Genomic DNA, 23,535 nt, shown 5'->3' on the forward strand with positions numbered 1-23,535 from the left:
AGAGGGAAGGTTGCAAACCAGGGGTTTCTTTGGGCAGGTCTGCTTTCATACCAGCCCTCTTGGTGCTGAGGGGGTGGGGGTGTGGGCTGGGGAGAGCATGAGGTGGCAGCTCTGTGCCATCTGGCAGGTGCAGTGCTGAGGGGGTGGGGGTGGGGGCTGGGGAGAGCAGCACAGGGTGAGGGCTTCATGAGGGTGGCAGGGGCACTGGCTCTCTGGCAATGGTCTCTTTCTTGCACAGACAATACAATGCTCTAGGATGCTTCCCAAGTGAACTGAGATGCGAACAAACTAAAACATGAAGGAAAGGCTGGGAAAGATGCTTGAAGCCCCCTCTCCAGAGCACACTGAGGAGGGCAACACTTCTGAGTGCACTGACTGCTTGTGGTGTCCGTGACCTAGAACACCGGATTCTGTGAGGTGGGACATACCTTTCCATGTGATGCCATGATGCAATTCCTAATAACATGCTGTCCCGACTCCTGAGGCAATAGCATCAGAACAGTGGGTGGATTTGGTGGAGCTCTTCCCAGGGGCTCTGAGTAGGAAACACCGCTTCCCTCTGCTGCCCCCCAGCGTCCTTGCATCTGGGCGTCTGATCTCAGTGTGCCCTGCTTCTCCTCCCCCAGTCACTCAGGAGGGGCCTGCTCCTTGCACCCTGAACACAACAAAGAGAAAGCTGGTCCCTTCCAGGGGTGAGCCACAGGGTGTTCTCCTGAGGCCATCGGGTTTGCACGCAGGCTGGCTGTGGCAGAGCCGCCACTGGGGAAGAAGGCGGATGTTCCGGTTGGCCTTGTCCAGGGCTTTGGAGATTCCTTGCAAGTTAGCGTTTGACGCACAATGCAGCTGCTACAGCTTGGTTTTAAAACTGCTCAAATGGCCATTCATCCTTTTCCTCTGCACAAACCTAAAATGATTGTAGGCATCTCAGGTATGTGATGCCACAGACAGGCAATTACCAAGCAAACCAGGAAGGGGGCTTCCGCAAGCAAGTGCCAGCCCCCCACTTTCTGCTTCTTTCTAGGATTGCACAAGTTAGCTATGTTTGTGGGCAACTCATCAGTCCCACACCTGCAGCCTGTGTTATCTGCAAAGTCCCGCACCCAGAAGGTCGACCCCAGCTGCTGCATCGAGGTGTCTGGGACAGCTGGGTGGCTTCTTCCTTCACTATGCCCTGGGAACGTCTCTTGGAGATGAACTCAGACATCGCCAGCCACTGCGCATGATTCCTGTCCAACTGCTGACTCTGGTGAGCTGGACTCACCCCCACCACATTCCCCAGACACTATGAGCTGTGGTGCGTCCCTGTGAAGGGGGTGGCCTGGGTTCCAGCAGCACATGTTCACCCCGCTGCCTGAACTCTGCCCTCCTGCCAGCTGAGGGCTTGTGGGCTTGGGGAGGCTGCTCAGGGCCAGTGTCTCAGCAGCGAGGAGAGGGCCGTGCGGGGCAGGGAACCTCTGTCAAAGTCAAAACAAAATGCTTAATTGAAAGGAAACAAGAAGCATTTAAAGAATAGCACAAGGATAAAAACAAGTTAATGCAATTCCACATTATTAAAAGCTAGAGTGGCAATACTAGTATCAGACAAAGTAGACTTCAAAACAGGAAAGAACCAGGGATTCAAAGGAATGTTTCATGATGGTACAGTGGTCACTTCATTGTAATGACACAAGGAACAGCTCCACATGTGTATCTACCCACCAAAAGAACTCTAAGTTATGCAGAAAACTTGAAAAAATTGGAAGAAAAAATAGGCAAACTCATAACTATGGTTGGACATTCTAGCATTTTTCATCCTATAGTTCATTGAAAAGAAAAAAGTAGTGAAATTGTAGGAGACTTGAGCAAAATTATTAATCAACTTCAACAAATTGACGATGATAGAGAACTCTACCCAAGACCTACTGGGCAACTTCCTACCAAGAGCGATACTCATTGAGGCCACACAGTAAATTTCATAAAGTTCACAGTATTAGAGACTGTATGGGGTAGAATTTATATTATAAATAAATTAGAAATCAGTAATAAAATAAATTGAGAAAGCCCCATTTTTAAAAATTAAAACTTCAAAATTTTACTTGCAGTAAAAATAAAGTGTCACAAGGAAAAAGGTATTTTGGGTGGAATAGCACTAAAAGTAGTATCAAACTTCACAGGTGCAGCAAAAGCTGTATTTAAAATGAGATTTGTAAGTCTATTTGCTTATGTTAGGTAAAAAGAAAAGGTGCCAAATGAATTATCTAAGCTTCTATCTAGGGAGAGAAGAGTAACTTAAACCCTAGTAAGTAGAGGAAATGTAATGATAACGAATAAAATCTGAAACCAGTGAGATACAAAATACACAATAGAGAAAATCATGAAAATGAAAGCTTGTCATTAAAAAAGATCAACAAGTTGGTAAAACTTTGGCTAGACTAATCAAGAAAAAGCTCAGAGAATACAAAGTTAGAATCAAGAGGAGGAAACAGTTACAGAACCTGCAGACATTAAAGTAAATAAATAAATAAAAGGAATATTTTGAACAAGATTTTGTCAACAAAATTGACATTTTAGTGAAATGGCAATTTCCATAACGGGCAGAGCTTACCAGCTGAATCCTGAAGAACAGAATATATAAGTAGCTCCAATTAATGAAGTTGAATTCATAATTAAATCCTGCCTGCACAGAAAATCCCAGATCCAAATGGCTTCTCTGGTGAAACCAGTCATTTCTTTAGGAAAAAGTACCGATTTGATATAAGTTCTTCCCGAAAATACAAGGGGGAAGATGCACTTCTCAATTCTTTTGAGATGATCAACACTAGGTTAATACTAATACCAGATGAAGACTTTATGAGAAGTAAAAATTATACACCTACAACCTTCATAGAGAATCACAGTGAAATCCTTCATAAAACATTAGCAAACAGAATTCAGCAGGTTGCAGAGGGAATGGCCAAACAAGCTTTATCCAGTGAATTCAAGACTGTATCAGCGTTTGAAAATCAAACAATATAATTTATGTTAATGGAATAAAGGAAAAAAGCTGTACAACCATCACAATGGCTGCACAAATTTATGTCTATCTATCTATCTATCTATCTATCTATCTATCTATCTATCTATCTATCTATGTAATCTATCTATCTCTATATATGGATGGATAGATTAGATAGATAACAGGATAACAGACAGGTAGATAGATAGACAGACAGACAGACAAAATTCAATACATATTCATGAAAAAAAAACAAATCTTGGTACACTTGGAATAGAAGGGAACTTTCCCAACCAGATAAAGGGTACTTCCGTAAAGCTTACAGCTAACATCAAACTTAGCAGTAGAAGACCCTATGCTCCTCTGGGCATGGGACCGAGGTTTGGATGTCCATTCTCACTGATTTTATTAAGCTGGGGTCCAGGACAATTAGACAAGATAAAGGAATGAAAGAGACGTCTATTTGAAAGTAAGTAAAATTGCCTTTATTAACACAAAACTTGTTTAAATTTATGGAAAATTCCAATGAATTTACAAGATTCTATTAGACTTAATAAGAGTTTGGCAGGGACACAGTATATAAAGTCAATATACAAAAACCAACATACACATAGTAGCAAAGAAAATTGGAACAAAATAAAAAATCAATACCATTTAAAACAATACAAATAGAAATAAATTTAACAAAATACATGCAAGGTACAGGACATTACCCAGAATAATGAAAGGAATTCTAAGCGAAGAGACATACCCTGTTCCTGAATGGGGAGACTAGACATTATTAAGATTTAATCCTCCACTTATTGATCCGGAGATTCAAAGAAATCCCAGTGAAAATCTCATTATTGTTTGTTTTAGAAATTCATAACCTGACTGGAAAATTTGAGCGGACTGCAGAGGATACAAGATATCTAAAACAATTTTGAAAACTAAGATGGATGTTGCAGAGGTCACAGCATGTGTTTCGAGACTCACCACAGATCTGCAGTGATATTGGTGGGGCCAGCACTCCTCCAATCCCCTTGCTTGTCTGAACCCTCCCACTCCAACTGCAGAAACCAGGCTCCAGCACCTGCCTGCCACCCTATTCGTCACGAACAGTTGTATGCAAATAGGCACACATTTGTACCCGATCCTTCCCTATTTCCTTAGACCACCTTCGAAGGAGCTCAGCATGTGTCTGAGGGAGAAATGGTTGCAAACCGTAGAGTTCTGTTAACAAGTGTGTGATGGTGTGGTGATGGTGCCAATGAACACGGCAGAGGGCAGCCGGAGGGAGCAAAGAGTTTGCAGACTAAATAAGACAGGAAGTGAGCACAGTGGACTGTGTGTGAATTGTGTGTCATTTGCAAGTGAAATAGAGGATAACAAGGCTCTAAGCCACAGCCCTTCTCACCCTGTGAAAGCCTTAGGTGGCACAGATTGCTGGCACAGAGAATGATGGCTTTCCTGGGGCTTAGGGGCAATGCAGAGAGATGAAGTGGTCACTGGATAAACTGGTGGGAGAGGAGAGCCAGTAGAAAACTGTGGGTCCTTTAAGCAAAGGTTTCTAAAAGCGCTGATATTTTCTCTGCTTATTTCCCTATACTTTTAAATGTTCCTCAGTGGCAATATGTCATCTTTGTAATGTAGAGGAAACATGTATTGAAGAGTTCTTTTGCTGTGACTCATCACTGCCCCTAGAGGACACAGTCTGATTTCCACTCTTCAGTCCCATAACCACTGAAAGGCAGACAGGCAAGTGCGCTCGTGCTCCTCCTCCTGTAGCTTTACTGCAAATTTAGGAAAGCTGCCCTTTTGCTGCCGATGTTAAGGTGGTAAGGCAAAAGCAAAATTTCAACAAGGAAAGGGAGGTCTTGCTACTTTGGGGTGTCCCATCAGCCCTTAGATTTGGTGGGGCAGATGCAGACCCTTGCCTCCCAGAGCCTGCCATGTTGCTGACTGGGGTGGAGGGCGGGATTGTAGAATCATTCTGTGGTGGTTGCTCTGTGAGCCAGATAGTCCTGCTATCCTTGCACGGAGCACATGGAAGGCCAGGGAGCAGCATCGGCAGCTTTGGAAATGAGGGTGGGACTCAGCGCAGTAGCATCCCTGCCCAGTCACTGCACAGGTGAGCACAGCAATCACATGTGTGTGTGAGCTGAGGATGGCATGTAAAGAGGGGAGCTGGTGGTGTGGCTGGGAGGAAGGTCTGCTGTCTCCATGGAAATGGCCCAGTGGGCCCTGTCTAAGCTGGGCTGCCCAGAGGTACTGGCAGGACCCCCTGTATGGATGTAAACTTACATTTGTAAGGGTGCAGTTGGATGCATTCTGACAAATATTATAGTAGGACCACCACCCAACTCAAGCTGCAGGACATTGCTGACCCCTCAGCAAAGTTCCCAGTGCATTTTGCAGCCAGTTATTGGCTGTGCCAGCCCCAGATGAGCTCTGACTGGGTTCTGTCCCATAGTCACCATCCATGCTTCAATTTCATACAACTGGGATTCAGCTGTTTGGTGTCTCTCATGATTGGCTGGTTAGGAAATACGCCCACGAGTGTTTTCAAGGGTTTTTGAGGGAAATGTTTGGGCATCTGGGGCTGCAGGGGACTGAAGGCAGCCTCACCTGGGACTTAACCAGTGGGCCTGCAGAGACATGACAGTTTATAGCCCCGAGCTGCCAGCTTACATCCCTGAGGGTGCTGACCTGCAGCCTTGGCCTCTGTTTCCAGAACAGGACAGATGGGTGGGGGCAGCTGTGCCAAGCACCCACAGAGGCTGAGACTTCGGCACAAAACCCACCAGGCCCAGCTGGCCCAGCTCTCAAGGCATCAGTCTGTGGGGCAGGGCAGGAGGACTGGTGTTCTGTGAGCACTGGCCTCTGACCTGAAACTACCTGTAAATAAACACACAAGCTCAAGCTTCACTCCCAGGTGGGTGTTATAGACTCATCGTGTTGTGCACCACACACACGTTGCTGAGCAGTGTTGAACTGTACAGACACACAACTCAGCCACATGCGAGGCTGTTTCCAGTTCTGTACCCAAAATGTCTTAGCCCAAAGCCAGGTTTCGCTATGTATAAATATCCCTGTGTGTGTTTGTGTGTGTGTCTCTGTGTGCAAGTATGTCATCTTCCTGTGTCGCCCCAGCATTGTCCTGTGGGTTCATACCCAGCCTTCAGGGGCTAACATTCACATACGCCAAGAATGTGTATGGACAGCACACAAATAATATACACATGATTCCCACATTTTCTACTTAACACATTGTGCAAATGACAGCCATTGTGTTTAGAGGCTTTTTTAGAATTCCTTTCTATAAACTGATTATAGCTGGTGTAAGTATTTTCCTTTGATGATATTTAAGTTGCTTTCTATCTTTTGGTATTGAAAAAAAAAGTGACTGTCATGTATCCCAAGGTAGATCCCTGATTTGTCCCATGTGGCACTATGTGTGTTGGTTTAAATTTTTGAAATGGCATCCTGGACTAAAACTATATGCATGTTATAAGCCAATTATATTTAATTGTTTCAATATACATCTCTGTCACTATGAACGTGGTTGAGTGTATGTTTATTGTCTTTCTATTTTATGGGTAATCTGATTCCTATGCTTTATTGCCCCAAAGAGTTATTTTATCTTTGAAGTCTTGTGAGTTTGTTTTTCAGATTTATAGACATGCTTTGTCCTGCATAATCTTTTCCTGAGACTTAGAATGTCATTTTAATGACTAGATTCATCTTGTGTTATTTCTGCAAAATTTTCTTGAGTTGTATCTTCATTTTTTCCATTCTACCTCAATAGTTTACCTCTACAGTTACACCAACTGAATACTCGTGAAGCCCCTTTGTTTTCCCTGCCTACCTTTTATCTTTATCTGTTTTACCTCTGTTCATTTCCATTTAATTTTACATTTTGGCATACCCATTCTGAAATGTTATCTTCTGTTTTCTTGTCATGTGTCTGTTGGATGTTTGGGTTTTACTTTGATATTTTCAGAGTGATACGTGTGTAAAATGCAAAACCTTTCGGTTTTTTTACTCTGGGAGGCACTTAGAAATGACTGTCAAGAAGATGAATTACTAAGAGGTGTTTATTTCTATAAAACATAACAAATACATTTTCTTTGATATTTTACATTTAATTTTTCTATTCTGTTTACATGAAAATGTGATTTATAAATGGAGTTCTCATTTTCTTCACTGTACTTTTTCAATTTCCAAATGAAAAAGGATTAAATACATGTTTTCTTTGACTCTTTGAAGAGTTGAGGTCTTTTAGCACACTGACTGTCTTTTTCTTAGAGATAGGTAGGTAGGCTGTGACTGGTTAGATCCATGGGATGATTCACAAGTTCTTAAGGCCATGATTTGGGATTAGAGTCCCTAAATGCCTTGCTAGCCTACAGCTGCCCTTGGGGTGATCTGAGGGATGTGACCCCCACCTCCCTCAACCTCAGTCTCTTTACGTGAGAAGAGTTGAATGACAACTGCAGGACTGTCTAATCCTTACCAAAGTGTGACTCTAGGGACATTTGGTTTGTGCAGGATGCTCTCCCCTGGCCCTCAGGGCCTGTTCCCTACCATGCTGACCTCTACAGATGGCATTTCTGAGCCCCCTTACTCTGCAGCCTCTGGCTGGGTATGGCCAGCAGATTCACTGGGATCAGGTCTGAAGGACAGCTCTATCGCCACTGTTGGCACTGTCCGGTGGGCTCTGGAAGAGTGTCTTTGTGCTGTCACTTAGAGAATGCCTGGCTCCCTGTCTCAATCAAGTAAATGAAATATGAGTACTCTTCAGTTTGGACATTCTATGAATCATGAATGCAATGCAATAAAAATTTTAATCTATAATGTTTCATGGTAATTTTCTGAGAATTATTATTCTTTCCTGTCTTGAATTCTGCAAAACATAACGTTCCTTACAACACACACACACATAGTATTTTTAGACTGAGTAGTAAAATAATGAACATTGTTTTAAAATATTCAAGTGAGACTGTATTCCCGACTTTTCTTCCAAAAAAAAAAAATGCAGTTTCTTTCCCAGTAAGGAAGAAAAAAAATCCAGGATTTAAATATGTCATTTCAAAATAAATGTTCTCAGAAATGAACAGTCTAGGTATTATAAAACAATGAAACTAATCTACTTATGATGATTTCTTTGATTTGTCTAAAAGTACTTGCTTTTCCCTTTGTGCTTCAGGACACAGAAATGTAGTCTGTATCAGTCAGTACAGTGCATCTGCAATGTTTACATTCAAAGTTTAAGAAATTCCTTTTCTAAACATGTAACTACACCAGTTATAAGAACCTTTCTGGCCGTAGAGACTGCACTCAGGGGCGTGTAAGGTTAGTGGATGCTGGAATGGACCATTGTCTAAGATTGGCAGCTGTGGCAATAGAGTTTAGTCAGACCACCAAATTGTATAACTTCATTTCAACACCACCCACCCCCACAGGAAGTGTAGGAGCCAACATGGAATTCCTGAAATTTATGAGTAGAAGCACGTGCAGTTTATAAGAAAACACAGGGGGACCCAAATCAAAACTTCACAGCTGGATGAATTCACTCACCCCAGACAGCTGTTGCAGATGGTCACGGTTTTGACAAATAGTGGGCAGGTGACCGTGTTCTCATGGCTTTGTTAGGGAGATGGGCTGTAATTTGAGAGTTTCTGTCTTCATCAACTTTTAAAATATGGTTAATAGGCAAGACGACAACTCATGAGCAAAGGAAGTTTTTAGAAGCAAAAAACATTTGTCAGGGAAATCTTAAAGGATTAATTCATTAAATATTGGGCTGACATTGATTATTGTGATCAGAATAAATAAATGAGGCTAAGCCATGGTTTTAAACTCTTTTGTACAAAGTCTCCTCTGTGTGTTCACTCATAAATGCGCAGGAGACAATTTGTTCAATCATATTATCTCTTACTAGGTTCAGGTTGGTTGACAGATGTATACATTACTGCTTTTTTGTCCTTGGGTCTATGTTTTGCCTTGCCGTAAACAAACTAAAAAAAAAGTACAAAAATCCAATGTAAAAATATTGTTTAAAGTGTGTTACCTGTGTTTTATAGACATAAACTCAGAGTTCCCTTAACTGATTGATTTATCAACTTAGCAATTATCTGTTAAGTGACCACCACAGTAAACAAACATAGAACACTTTACTCTTTACAAAGTGCTCATTTCATCTGTTTTATTTGTCCCTTGGCACCAAACAGGTTGGCAGGCGAGTGCTACCACTACCCAGTGTTGCAGCGAAGGCACAGAAAATGCAGGGCTTGTCCAGTCCCACATCCAGAATAAAGACAGGAGCTGGATGCAAACCCAGATCTTTTGGGCAGAAATCCACTGTTCTCCCTGCATCCCAGGCTGTGCTGAGGGATGAGGAACATCAAAGGGAAGACGAGTGGTGCCTCATGGAGCCTCGGAGAGCCTTACAAACCTGTGGAGTGGAACAGCACAATGCTTAGGAAGTGGTCCAGTGGATATATATATTTAGAATAAATAGATGACGCGACCAAGATGTTTTTAATGTTTGCATTGGGGGCCAAAAGTAAAAGTAATGGCTTTCCAGTCTACTGCTGGGCAGGAAGTTGAACATGATTTTGCATTTTGTATCCAGAACTCACTTTGTGTGTCTTCTCTTTGCAGTTATTTAGCTCTACAAAAGCTCAGGTTCTTCATTTGTTAAATAAAGAAAACAAATTGTACCTCACATGGTTGCCATGAGTATTTTAGAAAGAAATTCTTGACATTCTTTGCCCTGTCTGCTGGCAGATTCCTTATCGATAAAGAATGAGTTTATAGTTTCAGCTTGGGTGCAGAGGTTTCTAAAATTTTAAAGTCCTTGAACACTTTTAAAATGTGACAAATGCTTGAGCCTGCTCTCTAGATTATGTGTGCATACTTTTCAAAAATACTTCTGGGGTTTCACAGGCTTGTCCATGTTTCAACCCCCAGTTAGAAAAAAAATTCTTGAAATTTCATCTGATCCAACTATATCAGTAATCACTTTGAATATGAATAGTCTAAATATACTATGAAAAAACAGAAATTATCAGAGTGGATCAGAAAACAAGACCCAATTGTATGTTGTCTCCAAGAAACCCACCTTAAATATAAAGGCACATATACATTAAAACTAAATGGATAGATAAAAATATACCATTATAACACTAATCAGAAGAAAGCTGTAGTAGCTACATTAATTCAGACAGAGAAGACGTCAAAGCAAGGAAAGTTGTCAGGGATAAAGAGGGCAATTGCAACATGATAAAGAAGACACAAGAATTCTTAATGGGTACATGCCTGACAACAGACCATCAAACCATGTGTGGCATAACCGATAAAGAGAAATAATGGATCAACTATTATAGCTGGAACTTGAACACTACTCCACACAAGAGGACAGACTCAGTAGGCAGAAAATCAGTAAGAATAGAGTTGAACTCAACAGCCAACTGGATGTAACCACATCTATAGACTGAGTCATCTAAGAATAGCAGAATTCACATTTATCTCAAGATCATGTGGAACACATACCAAGATAGAACACATTTTGGGTCACAAAACTCACCTTAACAAACTAAAAAAAAAAAAATCACACAATATCTACTTTCAGATAAAATTAGAAAACAAAACCAGAAAGATAACTGAAAAATCCCCAAATGTGTGCAGATTAAACAACACATTTTGAAATAACACATGCATCAAAGAAGAAATCTCAAAAATTTGAAAAGATTTTGAAGTAAATGAAAACACAACTTATGAAGTTTTTGAGATACAGAGAAAGCAATGCTTAAAGGGAGGTTTATAACATTGATGTGTAACCAGAAAGAAGAATGATCCAAAAATCAATCACCTAAGTTACCATCTTAGGAAATTAGAAATATTAAGAATTAGAGTAGAAATCAATGAGATTGAAAACAGGTAATTAATTAAGAAATCAATGAAACTGAATACTGCTTCTTTGAAAAGATGAATAAAATCAACAGACTTCTAACTAGGCTAAAAAAAAGAGGGAGAGAGAGACAGAGGACACAAGAAATGGCTAGTTTCATAAAGAAGAGGACCTCACTATCCCATTCTGTGAACATTAAACACACAATTTTGGTAATCTAAAAGAAATGGACCAATTTCTTGAAAGACATGATCTGCCAAAATTCACACAAGAAGAAACGGATGACCCTAGTAAGTGTATATCCATTAAAAAATTGATTCAATCATTAATAACCTTCCCGAACAGAAAGTACCAGGCTCAGATGGGTTCACTGGTGAATTCCACTAAACATATAAGGATGAAATTATGCCAATGTTCTACAGTCTCTACAATTTCAGAGAAGAGAAGCAGAGGGAATACTTTCTAACTCATTCTATGAGGCCAGCATCAGTGTAATATCAAAACCAGGCAAAGACATGACAGGAAAAGAAAACTATAGGCCAATATCTCTCATGAACATGGATGCAAAAATCCTCAACAAAGTATGAGTAAATTGAATCCAAGAAAATATAAAAAGAATCATACACCATAACAAGTAGGATTTGTCTTAGGTATACAAGGCTGATAAAACATTTAAAAAAACCCAGTTGAATAATGTGATCTATCACATCAACAGACTGAAAAAGAAAAATCACATGATCATACTTATAGAGGCAGGAAAAGTATTTGACAAAATCCAACACCCATTTATGATAAAAACTCTGTGAACTAGGAATAGAGGGGAACTTTCTCTACTTGATCAAAATTATTTACAAAAAATCTATGGCTAACATCATTCTTAAATGTGAGAAAGATTTCCCACTAAGATCAAGTAAAAGGCAAGAATGTGCCTCTCTCCACCTCTTTTTAACAGTGTACTAAAAGTCCTAGCAAATGCAAAAAAGACAAGAAAAGGAAATTAAATGTGTAGAAATTGTAAAGGAAGAAATCAAACTTCCTTTATCCTCAGATAACAAGATCATCTATGTAGAAAATCTGAGAGATGGACAATTAAAAACCTCAAGGAACTAATAAATAATTGTAGCAACATTGCAGGATACAAAGTTAATATACAGAAGGCAGTATATTTCCAAAATATTAGTAACAAACAAGTTGAGCTTGAAATTATAAACACAGTACCATTTACATTAGCATCCCCCAAAAGTGAAATATGTATCAATCTAACAAAATATGTACAAGATCTATAGGAAGACAACTACAGAACTCTGATAAATGAAATTGAAGAATTTAATAAATGGAGAGATATTCCATGTTTGTGGATAGGAAGGCTCAACATTGTGAGGATGTCAATTCTTCTTAACTTTGTAGATTCAGTGTAATCCCAACCCAAACCCCAGCAAGTTATTTTATGAGTATGGACAAACCGATTCTAAAGTTTACCTGGACAAGCAAAAGAATATCCAACATAATATGGGGGACTGACACTAGTTGACTTCACAACTTACTGTAAAGCTGATTAATCAAGACAGTGTGGTATTGGTGAGAGAATAGAAAATAGGTCAATGGAAGAGAAAAGAGAGCCCAGAAATAAATACTCATGTAATTGTAGCTGAATGGTCTCTGACAAAGGGCCTCTGCACCTCTGGCCCACCTGCCACGCCTCCCAGGGTGTTTGCTTGGCAGTTTGTGGGCTAGCTCTTGCATTTGGATCTCAGCACAAATGCCATCATCTCCTTGAGGACCCCCTGCCCCCACCAATCCAGAGCAACCTCCAATGACCACTCACTGCACTGTAACTGCCTGAGTGCTTCCGGTTCATTTATTTCTCATCTTGCCCCCACAAAGAGAGGGTGCTTCCAGACCTGCCCCTACTTGTTTCCATGAAGACCCCACCCAGTGCCTGGGGCCTGCCCCACACACTGCAGAGACTGAGGGAAGGCTTCTCACTTGGGGAACTTCTCTGGGAGTATTTCGAATGAACCTCTGAGTTGTCTGGATGTATTTCAATATGCATGACTTGCTTACTTATCCTCCAGACTATATGATGTGAGCTTATGGAGAAAACAAGCTGTAACAGTACCCTCAAGATGAATTCAGCCGTGAAAGTGCACACCCAGCGACAAATAGCTCATGGGGTTAGGAAGCGCTTCAACGAAGCCAGAACAGCCTTCTTGATTTTAGCTGTGGTTTGCTACTTGAGAAGACCAATAATTATTTAACCTGCTGTTTTTTTCTGTTTCTTTCTCCTGACTCATTATAAGGACAAGGTAATGTGTTACAAAACTAAAATTGTTTAGAGTTTTTTCTGAAAAGTTTCACATTGCCACATTGATTTAAACACTCTAAAACTCAGCAAAATTGTCTATAAAATGTGGTTATATCTTTATTTCCAGAGTACTGTTGTTAATATCAAATAAACTAAGTGGGAAAATTCCATATGAAAGTTTATTACATTATTATCCCTGAGACATAGCACAGTGCTATGAATTTAGTATATGTTCAGTAAAACTGCTGGTTATTTCCTTTCTCCTCCAAAAGGTTTTCAAAAGCACTAGCTAAGATATGAACCACATCGGGGCAGGGCCTGGCATCACGTTTCTTGCTGGCTCATCCTAAAGGAGTGCTTTCCGAAAGGCTACTCGGCCTTGCTAGGTTCCATGCCCGTCAGGAACATAAGCAGGATGGCGGGCTCTGGCCCGCCTCCCCCATGTCTGTCTTCAATAGTGGCTTCGTGTCTCAGGCCACAGCAGGATGGTCAGTGTCCTTGGACTGTGGTGAAGACAGGCTTCGACAGAGTGGATGTGTCTGTCACATGGCACCTGTCTCTGGTGAAGGACACAGGAATCGTTTGCACCACAAGGTGAGTTCAAACCTGGAACATCATTGGCCGTTTCTGCCTTATTTACATTCAACATTTTCTCAGGTAAGCTTGCTGGTGGAGTCTGTGCATTCAGGCAGGGCTGGGAGCCTGGCTCGGTATCTTCATCCAAGTTCTCCAGAGAGGCAGCACTAACAGGAGATAGATAGATAGAAAGATAGACAGATGGATAGACAGGTGATAAACATAGACAGATAATAGAAATAGAGACTTATTTTAAGGAATTGGCTTATACAGTTGTGCAGGCTGGCTGGCAGGCTGCTTGCTTTCCAGCCCTGGAGTCCTGAGCCTTCTAACCCCCTGGCACTGGGTGTTCTGAGGAAGCTCTGATGTCAACTTAAAGAATCTCATTGAACGTCCTCTCTGAGGGTCCCTGCCTGGGGGAGGAGGTGCTCCTCCTGAGGAGCAGGTATCCTAGCTTGTAAAGGGCTCTGAGAACCAGCCCCACTGACCACCAAGATTTGGTGTCTGTTTGTCTCTCCCCACCAGGGTCAGAGCACAGGACCTTGCCCGAGCCGTGGTATCACTTCTTAGGGCTTGGGAGTGAGAGGGGGCAGGCAGATTAGCCCTCAGCCTCCCCACCAGCAGAGTGATGCCCTACCCTATCTCTGAGGCTGAGCGTGGGGACATGCCATGGTCCCTAGGCACCATGAGAGGCAGAGCCCTCACCCTCTGGTGGCCTGGTTGGGCCTCCCTGGGTGGTTTCTTGGCAGACATGCTCCAACCTCATGTGGTAGCACTTGCCTCCTCGTCACCAGCCACGTGGACTGGTGCTCACTCCTGGCTCCCTGTGGCCAGGAGTCTTCCTCTGCCTCCACCAGCCATCCTGCTCATCCTCAGTCCTGACTGTCACTTACCCCAGGGGCCCAAGCATCCCCAGGGCCTAGCTGGCTTGGAGCCTTGCTGGCTTGACTGCCTTTGCTTCCTGTCACTTGGGATGTGCCACCTCTGTCAGCATGTGTTGAATACGTGGAGAACTTGCTGGTAACAATGACTGAGCTCGGGGGGGGTTCCCCTGATGGCCTCCCCTGATGGCCTTCCTGATGGCCTCCCTTGATGGCCTCCCTCATGGCCTCCCTGATGGCCTCCCCTGATGGCCTCCCCTGATGGCCTCCCTGATGGCCTCCCTTGATGGCCTCCCTCATGGCCTTCCTGATGGCTTCCCCTGATGGCCTCCCTCATGGCCTCCCTGATGGCCTCCCCTGATGGCATCCCTGATGGCCTCCCCTGATGGCCTCCCCTGATGGCCTCCCTGATTACCTCCCCTGATGGCCTCCCTGATGGCCTTCCTGATGGCTTCCCCTGATGGCATCCCTGATGTCCTCCCCTGATGTCCTCCCTGATGGCCTCCCCTGATGGCCTCCCTGATGGCCTCCCCTGATGGCCTCCCCTGATGGCCTCCCTGATGGCCTCCCCTGATGGCCTTCCTGATGGCTTCCCCTGATGGCCTCCCTCATGGCCTCCCCTGATGGCCTCTCCTAATGGCCTCCCTCATGGCCTCCCCTGATGACCTCCCTCATGGCCTCCCCTGGTGGCTTCTCTCATGGCCTCCCTGATGGCCTCCCCTGATGGCCTCCCTCATGGGCCTCCCTGCTCTGTGATATAAGACCAGTGACTTCAGCTGGACATGAATCCCACTCTCATGTGCCCAGGGAGAGGCAGACAAGGAGGACTGGTGGAGGGTAAGCCCAGAGGCCTGGTGGGTGGAGGTGTGCTTGCAGACCAGGACACTGAGAACATCCGCATGGAGCCGGGTCCTCCCCCAGGGTGCCCCACCCCCTCCCTCAACAGCCAGAAATAGGATGAGTGCCTGAGTTTCCTTACAGCCCATGCCAGTCCCTGCACTGTTTCTTCTGGAGTGCATGTGTCTGACTGGTGCTCGGTGCCCACCATGGTGCTCACGGGCTTCAGCCTTGCTCTAGGCCATGGTTTTGGGTGCTGGCATCCTGCTGACCTTAAGCTACTTTGTCTGCTTCCCCTGCTGGTTGTTGGCCTTCCTGAGGGCTACTGTGCTGGTCTCTCAGCTCCTGGTAGTCCTGAAAGTGTGGTCACCAGACCAGCGTCAGCTGCACCTGGGACACAGTGGAAATGCAAATTCTCTGTCATCTCCAGGCCTCCAGATGGGAAACTCCTGGGTGGTCCCCACAGTCTGGGCTGTGCCTCAGTGCAGCTGATCTTGGGAACTCCTGACTTCACCGCAGAGTGCAGGGAGGCTTGGAATCTGGGAAGTGCAGGGAGGGGCACCACCAGCCAGGAGGGCTCAGCAGAGGCTGCTGGTTGCTCAAACAAGAGACTTGAGGCCTGGGCTTGGTACGAAGGATGTGGATGGGTCCAGGGGCCTCATGAGGGGGACGGCTTGCCCCTGGTTGGTGAAGTGGGGAGAGCAGGGTCAGCAGTGCTTGGCCCTTCTGGCAACCCATAACCTCAGGTGGCTGATCTTCAGCTTTCCCAGGCTATTGGCTCCAGACTCTTGACATAGGAGCCTCTGCCCTGCCCAGCCTGCCCTCTGGGTCAAGGCCCTTCACCTGGGATCTACGGGCACCACTCAGCCAGTCTAGGAAGATGCAGACTCTCCTATGTTGCTAACGCTGTCTGGGGTCTACCTGAACCCCCGCAGAGAGACTGGTCTGCACTGAGTGGGTCTCAGGCTGTACCCTCATCACCAAACCTCATCCGTGTACTTTCTTTGCCTCCTGCTGGGGCCTCTGACATGTTTGATCCAGCACAGCTATGGGCTTCCCAGAGCTCTCCAAACACTGGGAGTGGAGGGAAAGGGCATCTTTTGGGCAATAATAACCCACCTTATTTCCCATTGTCTCCATTTTCATGGTTAGTTCAAAAACATGTCTGGCTAACCATGCTTTATACTTGGAATTAATTTACTTTATAAAGTAGGACAAGCTTTGGGGTGATCGTGGCTGTCTGACACTCAGCCTTTCCCTGGCATCTCCCTGTGGGTGCATGAAGCAGATGGGGGTGGGGGTGCAACAAGCTGATGGCTGGGGGTGAGGCTGGGGGAGGTCACCCAGATTCAAGCTCAGGACTTGGCTGTTCTCAGTCTTGACCAAGCTGGGAGGGCAATGAAAGCTCCTTTCTCACAGGGTTTCTGGCTCTGCTGTACCAACTGACAGCCACATATGCTTTCTGGGGGAGGATTGACATTTCCTCCTCCTCTCTTGGCTAGAACCAGACTTCATTTAACTTTTTAAGGAATTAAAGTTTCTGCAAAATTTGAAAAAAAAAAGTGGCATAATTCAATTTTGCTTCTTGACGTGGACACATGTATTAAAATTCATTATAATTTAATCAATTATTTCATATCTAGTAAAGAAAAATAAAAAGAAAGCCACACCAGTATTATGAAATGTACACACTCCCTTCCTTGGGACATAGATTTGTGAGCAATTAGAAGAAAGGGATTTCTATTACAACTCATGTATTTTCCCGGTGTTACCCTAAAACATTTAATTTTCAGAAATTGGGGGAAGAGAGAGACAGAGATCAGAAGAGCACATTCATAGAGACAAGATGCTGAGTTGCCTGCTTGCAGCTGTGGTGGGTGACCATTCACACTTCCCAGGTGGCAGAATGACCCGGAAGCCTGGCGCCGCTATGGCCAATGCCTCCCTGGTTTCGCATCATGCAGTAATGCCCAGGGCCGGGGCCTGTGCGCTGGAGGTTTGCTTCCATCCTGTGCAGGTAGCCGGGCTGGCAGCGTCCTCAGAGCTCACTCTGCCTCCCACCTACCATGCGGATTAATTCATTCCACGCATTTTTATCGAACTCCAATTGCATAGAGGCCACTGTTGGGGGGCACTTAGGACATAATGCTGAACAAAAATCTTGCTTTTGAACAGAGTTTAGATTCTAACAAGAAAAATAACCAAAACCCAGAGACATGATACTCAGGGAACCACAGGGAAGCTAGCAGGTGACTTGCTCTAGAATCACAAAGGAAACAGAGCAGGTCGGAGGGAGGCTGGGCACAGCTGCTGGATGGTGCTTATTGGTTCTGAGGGGCCCATGGGAAAGGACGGGGGTGGGTGGTCCACCAAGTGGACAGACCGCTGCCAGGGCAGGTGGGGGCCTGTGTCAAGCTATTTCAGAGGTGCCTGGGGGATGGCTAAGGGGCCCTATGGGTGGGGAGGGCTGGGGAAAAGTGGGAAATACAGGCCCGTAGTCTGTGCAGGGGGTGGGGTGTGAATTGGCTTTGGGGCTTTTGTGGTGATGAATGTGGTGCACACCTGGCCCCAGCAGGTCCCGGATGGGAGTGATTGGCAACAGGTGGTGGCTTCAGGGAACCCCACACCCTGATGAAAGAGAAGACCTGCTTTGGGGTGTGGAGCCCCTGGTCTCCATGATTGCTCCTATGTCCTGGATGCAGATGCCAGGAGTGGGCAGGCACCCTTCTCCCTGATGATGGACAGGCTGTTCAGTCCAGGGATGTGGGGCCAGAGGACCCCATGCAGAGACACTCCCCTTCTGGAGCCAGAAGAAGACCCCAAATGCCAAGAGCTACCTTGACAAGGGGGGTTGGGATGGATTTGGTTTGCTGGGGAAATACATTTTATGGAACTGAAATAGATACTAGAAAAATATGAAGAATCCATTGAAAAATGACTCTGAAGTAGACAGTGTTAGAGCAGGGCATTCAGGGCAGAATAGTAGAACAATTGAGGAGGTGTGAGATCATATTTGATTTTTAAGGCACATCCCAGCAAGGGGGGTGGAGCAAACAACTCCCTTTGCTTTTTAAGTTAACACATTTGTGTGCATTTACAAAAAATTTCATTGTTCATATGATGCTCTTGTAAACATTATTGAGTCAAAGTAGCAGCCCCATTAAATAAGTGTCCTGTTCTTTAAATGGGGAGAAAAATCAGAGGGTGAAGCTTTGCGAAAGGTCCCCCAGCTTGCACAGGGCAGCCTGAAAGCCAAACCCTGAACCCCTCCCAACTCCAGTTTGTGCTAGATTCACCACAGAGTTGTCTGATTCAACAAATAAAAACCCAGGCCACCCAGTTAGTCTGAATTATTTCTAATGACCTGGGCATGTGTGCTTTGAGATAAAAGGGAAGTGTTGCATGGGACACACACTAAAAATTATATTTTATTTATCTCAAATGGATTATGAGTGTTTAAGTTACATACCTTTTATTTTCATGTACAATTTTTATTTACTTATTTAGTTTTAGTGAAGTATAGTTGATATCCAATATTATATTGGTTTCAGGTATAAGACATAGTGATCATCCATTTATCTATATTATGAAGTGCTCACCACAATATATGTAGTCACCATCTGTCACCATACAAAGAAATTACATTATTATTGACTATATTTCCTATACTGTATTTTCATCCCTGTGACTGATTGGAATTTGTATCTTTTTATCCCCTTCCACTATTTTGCCCCTCCTTTTAAATTACATGTCCTTGGTGACCAGTTCCCTATCAGCTCTTTGGCGGAATTCACTTCTGAAATTCCTTGCAGTTACAGCACTCCCATTTCTGCAGTGATGTACCTTCTACAGCGGCCACATGCCCTTTTTTCACCCCTGTGCCCAAGGACCATGTGTCGATGACAAAACACACCCACAGTAGCATTCTGAGCTGGTCTACAGGGCACATGCGTGCAGGGGCATAAAGAACCCAGCTCTGGGGACTGCCTGTCGGATTTAATTTCTAGAGGCACAAATCACCCCCTTTTATGCTATAATTTTATTTTCCTTTCCTCAGGATTCTGGGGCATCCCTTTTCAATGACTCTAAAATGCTGTTCACTGATGCACATGACCACCAACTTTATTCCCTTCCTCTTCGTGCCACAGCGACACAGTGCTTGTCCCCATGTGACACAGTGCTTGTCCCCATGCAACACCGTGCTTGTCCCCATGCAGGAAGGGGATTGAGTGATGGTCGTGTAAATGGCTCCTCAAAGGGGTGACATCCATTCCAAATGGTCACACAGATGCAGTAATAATGTCCCATTTTGAGTCAAGATTTCCCTTTATGTTTGTAAATAACCTTGTTCCTTTTAATAATGAACTTGAACTTGACACTTAAAGGGATATGCTTTTGTTCAACTATTTCTTTAGTGCCTTCCAGAGGCTCCTTTAAGTATAATAATGCTGCTTGTTTTTCTTTTGATTTGTACATCCTGTTGCTGAAGAAAACTTGAAAACTAAGAATAAGAAATGAGAAGTCTTCATTCAACAGATTATTAAAAAGTCAAGACGAATTTTGGACCTTTTTGAGAATTAAAGTAGGATTCTACTGTTTCAAGTAAACTGGAAATTCAGCTGAATTTAGAAAAGAGTCAAGAGGTTTGAATGTGAGAGAATAGAAGATGACAGAATGCCAACAAAATCACCAAAGAGTGTAAATATGGAATCAGAGACCATTTCATGACAATGACTCTGGTGTCCATAGAAGGAACATCAGACGTCCAGCAGCTTATGAGGATTTGGGGAAGGCAACACCTTTCAGGGACTCATGCTCTGGTTCAGCCTTGAATAAACATGGCCCTTTATGCAAACATCCTCCTAATGTGTATTTGTATCTCTCCACCAAATGCACCACAATTCTGCTTCCATTAACTCTAACCCACTAAGAGAATTTCTGCCAACATTTCTATTCTTTCTGAAGTCTCATCTGAAAAAGCTTTTACTCAGAATAGCCTATAAGCAGGGTGTGGTCATGAGACAAAAATAGTGCATAAACAAAGGGAAATCTTTTCTGCATTGAGATTCCTTGCATCTTTGGCAATGCTCTAAGAAGGTGAGTCACTGAGGTCTTGAGAATCTGTGTAATGGTAAATGGAGCTGGGATGTTTTTGATAATTGCAGTAAATTCAACCCTGAAGTTTTGCACTCTGTCCTGGAGGAAAGGGCTGGTACTGGCTGGCTTCTGCTGAATGACTGCCTTACACACAGCTGGTGCTGTGCAGCACAGTGTGTGACTTGGGCCAGATGGTCTGGGCAGTCTCCTCTGGTCCTGTGGTTTGGTGATCACGTGGTATTTTAGCTTCCTCCATTCCATGATGTACAGAGTGGGAGAGACTCAATCGATGAGCCAGAGGTATTTTCCAGTTTGCATAGCTCCATGTCAGGACCTGCGTATTCTAGCCTTGCCTCAATCAGCTATGACACACAGCTATCATCTACTGCTCTTCTGTACCCACATGTGACCCATGGGCTCAGCTGGCAAGTCCCACCTGACTCAGACCTCAGCTAGTGCTTGGGACCTCATGGCTCCCTTCTGTACACTCTTCAGGGGCAAGTGCCAGGAAAGATATGCTGTGAAAGAACATGGGAAAATCTGTTACTCCTCACATCCCAGGTTGCCTGACACTCCCCGTGATCAAGAACATCTGCTGGTGGCTCTGCGTGTGTCACTACCTCCTCTGAAGGTGAATGTGTGGGTCACAGTGACAGTTAAGTTTCACTGATTAGAGATGCACGCGTTGTCTCCTGGGCATGGGAGAGCCCCTGGAGCCATCTGAGCCAACTCTTCAAGGGCGAGAGCCTTACCTGGTGTCTCTGGTTGATATTCTTTTATAAAATTGACAAGTCTGTCAAAAACACATGTATGCCTGAGTTGTAGACACCCTGGTTGCCTGAGGAAGTGCTTGTGATCTAGTTAGAAATTATCTGAAATAAGTATGGCACATGCGACCCATTCATAATGGAACAAATAGTCCCTTACTAGTGTCTCTGTTGCCTCCAGGGATATTCTTGTCTTTTACCAGTGTGTTCATGTGGAAGGCGATTCAATATACTGGGTCAAACACACCTTCCCTTCTGTTAGCTGCCTGCACTGGTCCTGGCCCCACTCTCTGGGGCTTGCCTTGGATCAAGGTCTCCAAAAGCAGATACACTGAGTCAAGGCTTCATGTGCCAGAGATTTATTGGGGCATCTGCTCCCGGAAGGACTTGGTAGGGGAGTCAAGGGCGGGACTAAAAGAACAGCCCAGTTAAGATGCAGGAAAAGACCCAGGCTCGGGTGTTGTGTGCGGACCCGGCAGGACCAGAAGACACAGTGTGCTGTTTGCCCTGTGGAAGGAGCTGGGCTTTCATTCTGCTGGAGTCAGGCTCTGGCAGGGGTCACCCAGGGCTGTCTATTCCCGGCCATGATCCTTCTGCTTTGAGTGGGACACTTGGCCCAGCATCCCGAGGCTAGTCTGCTGACGAAAGTCCAGGTGACACTGGAAGCAGCCCCATGGAAGCTCGGGAGGCGCTCAGAACTGAAATCGGGGTGCGAGCTCCTTCAGCGCCTGACAGCCTCTGAACTGGACACTGCCTCCCGTCAGTCAGCCTTTCTCATTCCCCAGGGCCGCTCTTGTCTTAAGCTGTCACATATTTTGCTCAAGAACATTTTTAGGTGTGTGGACCTAAAATGATCGAGGTGACAAACTTTTAACACTCCTTGTGAGGTTCGCCAAGTCCAAATCCAGTTTATGCCCCCCAAAAGCATGGTGAGCTCTTTTCGGGAGGTGGCTGATGTAGCTGGCTGAGTTCATGCAATGGGATCACATTTGGTTTACAAGCTGCAGCCTCAGCATCAAGGGTGATGGCAGAGGAGGGGCCAACAGGGCCCGTGGTGGAGCACTCAGGGGCACAGCCTGGTCCTGACTGCTCCCTGGGTTCCAACCTGTCCCCATCCTGGCTCTGCAGGCTGAGGAGTGTGCTCATGGTGGCATTTTTGTCTCCTCTTCCAGGTTCTGAGAGACATTAACTTGTGCCAAGTCTACCACTAAATATGTACCATGTGACCTTGTAGGCGTGGAGATCATATTATCAATATGGCAGGGTTTTGCTTTATTCTATTCAGTTGTGTTTCCTGCCTGCCAAGATGCAGAGAATTAGTGAAACAAAACACTCTCTGGTCCTTGAAGAAGGCATGCGTGGTTCTGAGGAGAAAGTCAGATTGCCTCGGCCACTGAAGTGTCCACCTATCAAATCTCCTCCCCTGGTGGCCATGCTGGCAGCACACCTGGGCAGGTGCAGACCCTGCATAGGAAGAGGACAGCAGCTCAGAGCGTTCCTGAGTGGCATGTCCTCACCCTGGGCCTCCTGGCCTCTTGCTGCCCATGAAGTCTTCCCTGCCTGGATTCACTTCTTCATTGTCTAGTGAGCTGACTCCCTACTTCCCCAGTTCTCCTGCCTAAACCTGTCCTTCAAACCCACCACCAGTAGTCTGGTTATGCTCACCACTTACCACTGTCATAGACATTGGTGTCGTGGATTGTCAAAGCAAATACGGTGCAGAAAAGGCAATTTCTGTTTTAAGAGAAAGAAGCAGAAAGGAGAGTATGTTCATGGATAGGAGGATAAAGTGGTCCTGGAAGGACGCTGTGTGCCTCTGGGAGTGAGTGCCAACCCTGGGTCTGAGTCCCGGGTGCTTCCTGCTGTGTGGGGAGGCCCCCGGAGAAAAGCTGGTTGTACTTACAGAGCAGCTTTCCTACAAGGCAGTGAATATTTGCATCATGTCAGGTAAGGACAGATGTTGACAGGAAAGTGCTATACGATTGCGAAGTTTTGTGTTTATCAATAATGCATTCTCATTTTCTGTTCCCCCAGGAGATTAAACTTGGGTGAGAAACATCCTCAAGGAAATACCGCCATGGAGATGTGGACATCATTGGCCCACAATGCTAAACTTGATGTGTGGTACACCTGACCAGACACTCTTTCTTCCAGTTGTCACCTTTGTCTTTTGCTTCTTAAAGTACATCAGTGTCACCTTCTGC

At 44.7% G+C, this 23,535-nt stretch overlaps 1 long non-coding RNA gene across 1 annotated transcript; it reads left to right on the forward strand.

Annotated features, from left to right (window-relative positions):
* The first annotated feature begins 804 nt into the window (after positions 1–804).
* On the forward strand, positions 805–7,758 carry LOC140850103 (uncharacterized). Its single transcript, XR_012132857.1, has 3 exons — positions 805–928; positions 1,022–1,246; positions 3,833–7,758. It is a non-coding gene; the product is annotated as an uncharacterized lncRNA (long non-coding RNA).
* Positions 7,759–23,535: the final 15,777 nt, after the last annotated feature.

The sequence above is a fragment of the Manis javanica genome, chromosome 6 (assembly GCF_040802235.1).
Source record: "Manis javanica isolate MJ-LG chromosome 6, MJ_LKY, whole genome shotgun sequence".
NCBI lineage: Eukaryota > Metazoa > Chordata > Mammalia > Pholidota > Manidae > Manis > Manis javanica.